Below are 11,304 nucleotides of genomic sequence, written 5' to 3' on the forward strand. Positions count from 1 at the left end.
GGCTGTGTTCTGACTCTCTTGTTCCCCAGCATCCTTCTCCTGCTCCCTAGGCAGTTTTGATGGGGAAGAGATGAAAGCATTATCGAAATAAGCAAGATATCTAGGACTTCATTTGCCATGTGCTAGATACTGCTGTGAGCAAAACATGTGAGCTCTCTTAAATGATGCCAACATTTTTGCTGCACTAGGCATTATTATTTTGTTTTGTAAAAGCTGAAGCCCAAAGTTAAGAAACTTGTCTAACAAATTAGGAAGTCAAATTGCACAGTAGCTTTCTTTTCTTTTTTTTTGTTGGTTGTGGGGCTTGAACTCTGGGCCTGGGTGTTGTCCCTCAGCTCTTCAGCTCAAGACAAACATTCTACCACTTGATTCACCGTGCCACTTTCAGTTTTCTGGTGGTTTAGTGGAGCTAAGAGTCTTACGGACTTTCCTGCCTGGGCTAGCTTTGAACTGCAATCTTAGATCTCAGCCTCCTGAGTAGTTAGGATTACAGGTATGAGCCATGGGTGCCCGGCTCAGAGTAAATTTTTGACTTGCTGAATTGTATTCTTCCTCTTCCTCCCTTTCCTCCTCCTCTTTTCTCCCCTTTTTCTTTGTCTTCTTTTTTTGCCAGTCCCAGGGCTTGAACGCCGGGCATCGGCACCGTCCCTTAACTGTTTTCTCTCCAGCGTGACACTCTACCACCTGAGCCACAGCTCCACTTCTGGCTTTCTGATGTTGGTTAACTGGAGATAAGAATCTCATGGACTTTCCTGCCTGGGCTGGCTTTGAACCCCAATTCTCAGATCTCAGACTACTGAGTAGCTAGGATGACAGGTGTGAGCCTCCAGGCCCGGCTGGAGTGCACTGTTCTCCATAGACACAGCAGCAGCTCAGGTCTTGCCTGGGCTCCCAGGCCGCTCTATCTTTGTATTCTTCCCATCACCCCAAGTTCGCTTTCTCCTGGCTGATCTTAGTTGGGGTTACCAGAGACAGGGGTGTGCCTCTCACTGATGTCTTCATGAGTTCTATCAGAGCTAGAGTTGATGTGCTCTATATCAAGAGAAGTTTAATACCTCTTATTGTTCTAGATCAAAGGTTGGCAGACTGTGGCCTATAGACCAAACTGGTAACATTCAACAGTTGGGACAAATATTATATGATGTACCAAAAAAAAATCCACCCCTTGGTGATTCATCAACAAACTCTATTCTACTCCTGACTGTCCAAGTAGATGCAGAAAAAGATATATGTCTGACCTGAGCTACATTTTGAACAGGCCAAAGAAATCTGAACTGCTTGCTTTGACATAACAGATAAAGAAATGCATACCAGATTTGAACAGGACAAGGTGCTAACGAGTTAAGACCTACTTAATTTTCATCACAACTATCCACACTGAATGACTCAGGAAGAACTTGGAGAACTCTTCTCTGCAGGGCAGGGACGGAGGTGCTCTGAGGCAGTTGTGGAGGAAATACAAAATACAGTTCTGGATTAGGAGTCATTCCCCCTTTGTGATGATGTGTAAACACAGACAGGCAGTGTAATGCACTTCTTCACTCCGCTCCCAGCCTCAGTTTACACTTCTGTCACAATTCATTTTCCCTCAGAGCTGTTTCTATGGTGATTCTCCTCATAGGGAGTTAATCAGAGTGGCAGGCCCTCTTTTATTTTATACATTCGTATCCGTCAGTGGCTGCTAGTAGAATGCATGTGCCGGACACTGAGAATTTGTTAGATTTGACTTTACTTTTGTTACAAACAAAAGAGAAGATAAAGATCTACTTTCCTTATGAATAGCGATGTAGATGTACACATGTATCCATTCACACCATCAAACCCATCAAACCCAATCCCAAGGCAGGCACTGATGGCTCACACCTGGAAACCTCACTACTCGAGAGGCTGAGCTCTGAGGACTGGGTTTCAAAATCAGCCTGGGCAGAAAAGTCTGTAAGACTCTTATCTCCAATGAACTGGCTAAAAGTTGCAAGTGGAGGTGTGGCTTCACTGGTAGAACACCAGCTTTAAGCAAAAAAGCCCAATCAGAGCACAAGCTTCTGATTTCAAGAAAACCAGTCATTGGGCTGGGAAGGTGGCTCAATGGTAGAGTGCTTGCCTTGCATGCATGAGGCCCTGGGTTCAATTCCTCAGCACCACATAAACAGAAAAAGCTGGAAGTGGTGCTGTAGCTCAAGTGGTAGAGCACTAGCCTTGAGCTGAAGAGCTGAGAGACAGCACTTAGGCCCAGAGTTCAGGCCCCACGACTGACTGACAAGAAAAAAAGAAAGAAACAAAGAAAACCAGTCACATCCACAGCAGTCTGAGGCAGGATTTATGGGGAAGTACTAAAAATGGACAAAGACATTAAAAATGATACAGTGCACTCTGTAAGACAGATACAAACAGCTGAAAGGCTTTTTCTGTGAGAAGAGGACTTGTTTTCTAATATGGAGTGAGACTTAACTGGCCTCATGATATCATCATTACAAACCACGATAAGCATCCTATAAAGATGCTATGCTCTGCTGGGAATCAGGGGTGTGTGTGTGTGTGTGTGTGTGTGTGTGTGTGTGTAAGAGAGAGAGACAGACATAGACAGAGACAGAGAGACAGAGACAGAGACAAAGAGAAAGAGAGAAGCGGGTGCTATGATTATTCGGATGTAATTTGTTTTTCCTAAAACCCAAAACAAATCAGAAATCAGGAATCTTGCCTGCCACTGGTGGCTCACACCTATAATCCTTGCTACTCAGGAGGCTGAGATTTGAGGATGGAGGTTCGAAGGCAGCCTGGGGAGGAAAAATCCATGAAAGTCTTATCTCCAATGAACAATAAAAAAAGCCAGAAGTGGAGCTGTGGTTCAGAAGCTCAGGGACAGCACCCAGGTCCTGAATTTAAGCCCTAGGACTAACGCTCTCTCTCTCTCTCTCTTTCTCTCTTTCAGAAATGATTTTCACTTGCTCTCCTCCCTCCATGTAAAACACAAGGAGTCCTACTTTTCTGTCAGCCCCTTTCTGGGAGAAAATATAGAGATGGAGTTATCAAATATAGAGATAAACATATATAAGATATAGAGGTGCTCTTGCTTTGGTAAATACACATCTGAAGTAAGATAAAGATGGCTTTTGAATCCTGCCCACCCCTGGCATAGCTCCTGCTATGGTCTCCTGGGGCTGGGTGGGAGGCTGCTCCTGGTCTCACGATCACACACGTTGGGGGTAGGGCTCGTGTCCAGGGTGACTTGGTGTCACCGGTGTCACTGGGGGGCCATGGTGCATCTCCTGCTGGGCGGCCTGGGCTGGTTTGGGGAACAGGCCCTGAAGAACTGCTGTGTTCCGTTCCTCTTCCCTGCACCCAGAGTGGCTCCCTGACCTGGCTGAGTTGGTTCAGTGGAATGTTTTCTTTTCATCTTGACTACTGCCTTGCAGATTGCTTCCCCCCACCCATAGGTGTTTTTTAAACAATCCCTTCTAAGGCATTTTACTGGAACTCCATAAGGATTCGACTTGTATCTCTTCTTCTTCCTTTTCGGCAGGCTGAGAAACACGTACAGTTTGGACCTGGGAGAATATGATTGAAACCTGACACTGCCTGATTAGCCTCTTTTGTGCTGTGTCTCTCCTTCTTCTTCCTTTCTTCTCTTATATATTTTTGGTCTGAGATTGGGATTTGACCTGACACTTTCACTCATGGGCTAGCGCCGTAGCCATCCAGCCATGCTTCTCACCCCTACCCATTTCCCTTCTATGTTTGAGCACATAAAATCCATGTGTTTGCGATTTGAATTGAGATGAAATGAAATGTCGAGGAATTAACATGAACAGCGTAAGGCACACAATGGGGGGAAAATTCAAAACCCCCAAAGAACCTACACAAAATCAAAGGCAAGTCTGACAGTACTACATCTGCTTTGGTTTTTCTTACTACTTTGGATTGTTTCTCTATATACCTAACTGGAAATTGATCTCAGCGAGATGTCGGTGGCTCACACCTGTAATTGTAGCTACTCAGGAGGCTGAGACCTGAGCATCAGGGCTCACAGCCAGCTGGGCCAGTCCCTGAGATTCTTATTTCCAAGCTTGACAAATCCCAGGAGGAAGAGGAGCAAAGAGGCCAGGGAACCCCGCCCCAGAATTGTGCTTCAGACAGCTTCCTACTGACTTTGAGTTTCACTGTTTTGGTTGGTCAGGTATAATCCTCCAGGTCTGGCACAACTTTGAGTTCGTGGGATTTCAAAACAAGTCCCAACTTGATCAGAGAGCATACAGGTTTTAAGAACCTTCGAAAAGAGCCCAGTGAGAGACAGCAGGGGCCTGGGCCCAGCCCAGGCCCAGGGGATGCCAGAGGCGGCTTGCTGTCTTGCTGTAGTGTAAATGAAAAAACACTTTTCCAAAGGAAGCAGTTTGCCAATTTAATTTGCATTTAAAATTGAAAAGCACAGAAAAATCATTTATGTTTTATTATTTATTGTTATTGTTATTATTATTACTATTTTGTACTGGTGCTATGGTTTGAACTCAGGGCCTGGGCCCTATCCTTTAGATTTTTGTGCTCAAGGCTGGTTATCTACCACTTGAGCCACAGTTCCCCTTCTGCCTTTGGGCTGGTGAATTGGAGATAAGGGTCTCACAGATATTTTTGCCTGGGCTAGCTTCAAAGGGAGATCCTCAGATCTCAGCCTTTTTAGCAAGGATTTAAAGGTGTGAGCCACATGTACCCAGCTCTGTGCTGTCTCTGTGTATGTGTGTGTTGTCTCCATCTTATTTTACTTTTCCCACAATGCACTATGACCTGTAAGGTACACAGTCACATACCAGCTCTAATGTTTCATAACGAAAACCAAGTTTTCCTTTCCTTCTCTCCTTGCTTTTTTCTTTAACATAAATAAATTAAGCCCCAGTAAAGCCATCATTTAAGCATGGGCCAATCTGCCCCTTCGGGAATAAATAATGCTGGCCTAGTTCTGACACATGAGTTTCTATCCAATCTGTAACAAAGTCTGTTTTAATCCAATGTTCAGAACTTCCACCTTCAGCCGGTATTTCTGAAATGCTTTTCAAAGGAATTTCAATCATTGCTAAATAATTTAAAAGGCTTAAATTTTGTTTAGAAAGTACAGAGTTGATGAATCAACTTTGTAAACTATTTCAAAGTAGAATAATAAATAATTTGGGTGAAAAACAAATTGCCCCATGGTGAATTATCTACGCAAGTACAGAAGGCACTGCGTCGCTGCACAGGGAATTGTCACCACTGTCACGCATGCTTTTCAAAGGAAGTAAAATATTAATCACATTTGAATCGCAGGTTCATACACCTGAGAGGTGTTCAGGCACAGATGGAAGGGTCACAGATTCTGTTCTTAGGAACCCTGGTGAGCTGCTGCCTAATAATGCGGATGTCCGGATAAGGGGACATGACCTCGGTCAACTTTGTGGTTTGTGTGCTGGTTCTGGGACTTGAACTCAGGGCCAGGAGACTCTCCTTTGGCTTTTTCACTCAAGGCTGGTGCTCAACCACATGAACTACAACTTCATTTTTGGCTTTTTGCTGGTTCATTGGAGATGAGTCTCATGAATGTCTTTGCCCCTGATGGCTTTAAACCATGACCCTCACAGGTCATGCTCCTGGGTCGCTAGGATGACAGATGTGAGATTTGGCGACTCATCAGCTATACAAACACTGTTAACAGCACCTTTAAATTCAATGTAGTGTACACCAAGGTAATAGATGATATAGAAAGAGGAGCAGGGATTTTCCCAATTGACAAATGGATCTCAGCTCTGCAATGTCTTTCCCAAGTCAGTAAGTATTGAACACAATTTATATTTATTTAGTGATTTATGCTGTAAGGGCTTGCTCTGACACATCTTGAGTATTTCAAGTCCTTATGTCTGGTGGAACCTCATCATTGGTTCAGAGCTTGTTTGTAAATTGTGTCCTACTGAAAGATGCATATATGAAAGACACTTCTAAAAAACTCCACAGCACTGAGATTGCTGTTGGCTAATGTCCCATGCACAAGGCTGAAAAGCTCTGCTACAACATTTGAATAAATAATGCATCGACTTAATAGGTTACCATTTTAGAAGGAAACATGAAAAGCAAGAGGTCAAACATTTACTATGTCCTCCAGAGAATAGCTGCAGTTAAAGCTTTTGTGGAGTGAAGCAGATGGCAAAAGTTTTGTTATGTTCAAAGAAAACATAACAGGATGAACTTTGACGCCGCTAGGAATGGGAGAGAAAGAAAAGAAAAGGTAATTCTGTATTGCAAAAAGTATTTGATAGTATTTTATTACTACTAAAGTAGATAATAACCTAGCACTTAGAATTCACTGATCAAGGTAACAGTGATATTTTAAACTATTGAGTATAACATCAAGAAATTTAAGTAGAGAAGAACAAAAACAAGATGGTCATTTTTTCAGCTAGTAAAACATCATGGCAGAGATGTTAGAATAAGAATTTATAAATAAACAATAAGCTCTTTGTTTACTACCAGTACTTACTGACATCCATTGTGTAAAAATTTTAAAATGGTATACATTTGTAAGTTGTATCAATTCATGATAAATTATATCAACATTTAAAAATTACACCAAATGAAAATTACAGACATGAAATCATAGCTCTCATCAGATTCTTACCTAGCGACCCAAAAGGCAACGTACGTTTGTCAAACTTTAAGTCATATTATTGACATCAACAAATCCTATTTGATATATTTATGCCTCATAAAAATAGCCAGAAATCTGTCACATACAAAAAGAATGGAAAACTGTTACCCAAGGCTTTTATTAACGCTCATGAATATTTTGTGTTTTTCAATAACTCACAGATAGTTTATTGTGGTATTAGTATAGTAGGCAAGGTTATTGTTTTTAGTTATTATTTTAGAATTATTAATATTAGAAATAGCTACCCTCACTACAGGAATTGTGAGAGCCCTTTATTTCCCATCTACGTGTCTGGATCCATGTAATTGGTGTGTTGGAATGTCTCATGCAATGTCATGTCTTGTCTCTGTCCCTGTGGAGATTACTCCTGGGGCACTTGTAGAGGTGCGGCTGTCCCAGGATTCCTTTGAAGTCATTCCTGCTCCAGCAACGCACATCCAGTCTAGGAAAGTGATGAGTGGCTACAGCTTCCCCTGAGAGAAGGCCTGCAGCCACCTCTGCCCGCCCAGCCCACCTGACAACGCTGTTTTCAGGCAGATTTGCTTTCTGTTCTTTTCCTCTTCTGTCCATCCTCGCTCAGGCTGGCTGCCAGCCATTCTAACCTTCCAGCTTGGCCTGTAGAGAAAACCAAGATGGAGGTGGAGAAGAGGGGGAAGTGTACAGAAAATCAGAGCTGTCAGAGCTGGCAAGTGACAGAGAGACTTACGAATGCTATTTCCAGAATGGCAGGAGCTCTGTACAGATAACACCCAGAGGCTGAGCTGTGCTGCTGTCATGGGAGGGAGGGAAATGATTTTTAGTGTATGAGTATGTTCCAGACATAGCAAGGAGTAGGCTATGTACTCTAGTATTTCTACTATTCTAGTATTTCTATACTAGACATTACCCACTTGAAATAGGAGTTAGACTAGTTTCTGGTGTTTGGGTGGTTGATTCTGCCAGTGCTGTGACACCTCTGGTCTGTCTTCAGGAGCGTGTCCAGTGCCTCCTCTAGGCCTTGCAGCAACCGCTGCCTTTGGCACATCCCTTTGACGCGTTCTGGCTTTGTTCTCTAATGGAATGCACAGGCATTTCTGGTGCTCTGGGGTAGTAGAAAAGCAGTCGGGGAATTTTGGCTTCTACTGATTGCAGGATAAGTGGAAAAACCCAGATCTGCCTGCCAAGCGGCGAAAGCCCAGGGCTACGAAGTACTGAAGAAGTAAGAAGGATGAAAGAACGAGGAAATAAGGATCAGATAGTAAACCTCACAGGAAAACCAGAAAACCGTCTTCCAGGCCTTCAGGTCTTGCGATGCAACCCAAGGACCAAGATGGCTGGTGGGGCTGCGGGCTGTGGACGCCGTGTCCTCCTTCCCTGCCAGATTCTCTTTGAGCACACTTGCCCCGCACCATGTCTGCTGTGTCAGCTGGGAGTGAAGGATTGAGCAGTTCCTTTTCTGATGTCTCCGTTACCTATTTCAGTGCCATCACCCTTCAAAAGGATGAATGGGCCCGACTGACCCTTATTGTGGCAGCATTGTACACACCAACTTAAATATATATGGAAGGGTTGTGTATGAATGTGGTGTGTGTGTGTGTGTGTGTGTGTGTGTGTGTGTGTGTGTGTGCGTGAGCATATGTGCTGGCACTGGGGCTTGAACTCAGACCTTGAAGTATGCTCTCACTTGGCTTTTTATTTTGGGTTTTTTCCTCAAGGCAGGTGTTCTACTACTTGAGCCATACCTCCACTTCTGGATTTTTGTTGGTTCATTGGAGATGAAAGTTTCAGGGACTTTTCTGCCTGGATTGGTTTCAAACCAGTCTCAGATTTCTGAATGGTTAGGATTACAGGTGAGAGCCACTAGTGCCTGACTAATGAAGAATTTTTTTAGGTTTTCTCTGAGAGAGAGAGAGAGAGAGGGAGGGAGGAGCAGTCTGAATTAAACTTTTTTTGAAACCAAAAGGCAGAGGAATTTTTATCATTGGAGTGTGGGTGTGGCTCTGTGATATAGTAATTGTCTGGCAAGCTAGAGACCTTAGGTTCCAACCCCAGCTTTATATAAATTAAATAAAAAACAAATAAATGAGTGGATGAATGAATGAATGCTAAAAGGCTTTGGCGTTCTTAGAGTTCAAAGGGGAGCACAGGGCATCGGTGATGGCTCACAGACTTTAAGTAAATCAAACATTCTCCAGTGTTTGGAGGGAATGAAGTCCAGCAGCTCTTGAATTTAGGCTCCAGCCCTCCTACAGAGGCCAAGGTGCCTGCACTTCTTTAAGAATTGAATTTTAAAAGGAAAACTGTCAGGGCCAGGAGCAACACAGTTCTAGGTTGTGAGATTGTAAAGAACTTTTATAAAAAGATTCACAAATCAAAAAGAGCAGTAAAAGTATAATCGAAAGATTTTTAAAGTCAGTTCTTCCTCTCATTTTCTTTTTCTTTCTCTTTTTATCTCCTTCCTTCCTTCCTTCCTTCCTTCCTTCCTTCCTTCCTTCCTTCCTTCCTTCTTCATTCCTGTATTTGTTCTTTTCCTCTCCCAGGCTTGACCTCAGGACTTGTGCTTGCTTAATTGGCTCTTTACCACCTCAACCCACCTCCAGCCCTGCTTTTTGCTGGTCATTTCGAAGATGGAGTGTTGCAAAGTGTTCAGCCTTGGCCAGCTTCAAACTGTGAATATCTAGACATCATTAGCTGCTTAGTATGAGCTAATGGCGCTCGGACCAGACACTGCTATTAACCACTCCACACATGAAGCTGGACTCTAGGTCATCTCATCTGTGCCATTTTGAAGTCTGCCAGTCCTCAGGGTTCTTACCTAACACCTGTTCTTCCTAGCTTGGAAACTCAGCAGCAGTGCCCAGTTGCCTCTTCTCCAACTAGGGGCTGTGTGACACTTCGTCATGAGATCAAATCCTGCCTCGTTCTTTCTAAACTTTGCGCTTATTTATGTTCTTACTGTTCTTCTGCTTCCCAGTGACACTGGCTTGAACTTCTCCCCAGCTTCCTTCCTACAGTGTCTACCACTGGCCTCACCCTCCCCATGGATTCCAAAGACTGTTGGAGGTTGCAGGATAATCATGATGTCAACAAGCCCTGCTGGGTCTGTTTTCAATGCTTTTGCAGGTGTGATCCTACCAGTGAGAGGTCTAGAGGATGAGCCAAGCCTCCTCCTGCCCAACTCCTGCTCAGGCTGTTTCTCCTCAAGTGCCCTTCCCCAAATCCTAGCTACCAAAATGCCCTATCTATTCGTCTGTCTGTCTGTCTGTCTGTTTGCCTGTGTCTCTCTCATTTATTTTATGCTAGTACCGGGGCTTGAACTCAGGCCCTTGTACTCTTCCTTGGCTTTTTCTAATGTAAGCAACTCTACCACTTGAGCCCCACAGTTCCACTTCTGGATTTTAGCCGGTTAATTGGAGATGAGAGTCTCATCCATTTTTCTGCTTTTGAACCACAGCGCTCAGATCTGAGCCTCCTGAACAGCTGGGATTACAGGCATGAGCTGCTGGCACCCACTAGAAGATGTTTTGACAATTAAAATGTGATGAGGAAAAACTATAGAAATGCGATGGTAACATTTTGGGTTTTTTTTTTGGTGGTTAAACGTCTTCTCCTCACCTATAAATCCACTACAAAATATTGGGAAGAGGATATTCACATATAGTATGGGTTTAATATGAATTAAATGATTGGCATTCAGAACCAGGTTATAGTTATTCAGGGAAGTAGTCGGTTCACTGAGGGCAATCTGAGCATAATTTAATTTGCACTCCTCTTTGCTAGAACGTGCCTCTTGTGTAATTCAGGGGCCTGCACACTCCTTGAGCCTTTCCTCAGAGCTCACAGATTTTCTAAAAACCAGAAGGGGACACAACAGTTATAAACTAAACTATAAACACTTGTTATTGAACTGCTTTCCAGCTATATTAATTTTCATCATCTTCATGTTTAGGGATTGTGTTGAGAAGCAGAACTGCTCTGAAAATGGAAAAGGAAACTAATTAGTGTTGGGCAGAGTGCTTTCCTGTGCCTGGAAAAGGCTCTTTGGCAGTACCATTTGAGCAGCTCCATCATAAGTTAAGAAAAATGTTACAACATGGTCTTTGTTGGAAATACATAGTTAATATCCCACAAAACATTTATTACTATTTATATAGTAATATAAAGTAAGATAAATTATATATAATATAAATTATACTAATAAAATTATACATTATATAAATTAAAATCAACTATAATATAAATTGTATTTATATCAACAAATTTAATCATAGAATTTATAATTAAATTAATTATAATCAATGTGATCCTATATTTTTATATATTACAAAGGCATAACAGTATGCTATATATTGTAATATCAATTATAATATGTAATGTACATTATAACATGTTATAATTAATACCCATGTTAACTATAATATAATATGGATGTTATGTTTGTAATATAATATGTTAATTATATACTATATTAATGTTATATAATATTTATACTTATGAATGTTCACCTTTATATTTATTATGTAAATACAAATTGTGACTTCTGGTTTCAAAATAAATATGTCCAATATACTCTGAATTTTAACTTCTCTAAAAAGTTAGTCTACTGAATACTAGTAGCTAAAACACATGAGTATACATGTAATCAGTATTCAGTCCATTAA

General features: G+C 42.1%; 1 long non-coding RNA gene across 1 annotated transcript; it reads left to right on the forward strand.

Annotated features, from left to right (window-relative positions):
- The first annotated feature begins 6,143 nt into the window (after window positions 1–6,143).
- LOC105997755 lies at window positions 6,144–10,840 on the forward strand. Its single transcript, XR_001175662.1, has 3 exons — window positions 6,144–6,244; window positions 10,098–10,211; window positions 10,593–10,840. It is a non-coding gene; the product is annotated as an uncharacterized LOC105997755 (long non-coding RNA).
- Window positions 10,841–11,304: the final 464 nt, after the last annotated feature.

The sequence above is a fragment of the Dipodomys ordii genome, unplaced genomic scaffold (genome assembly GCF_000151885.1).
Source record: "Dipodomys ordii isolate 6190 unplaced genomic scaffold, Dord_2.0 Scaffold152, whole genome shotgun sequence".
Classification (NCBI taxonomy): Eukaryota; Metazoa; Chordata; class Mammalia; order Rodentia; family Heteromyidae; genus Dipodomys; species Dipodomys ordii.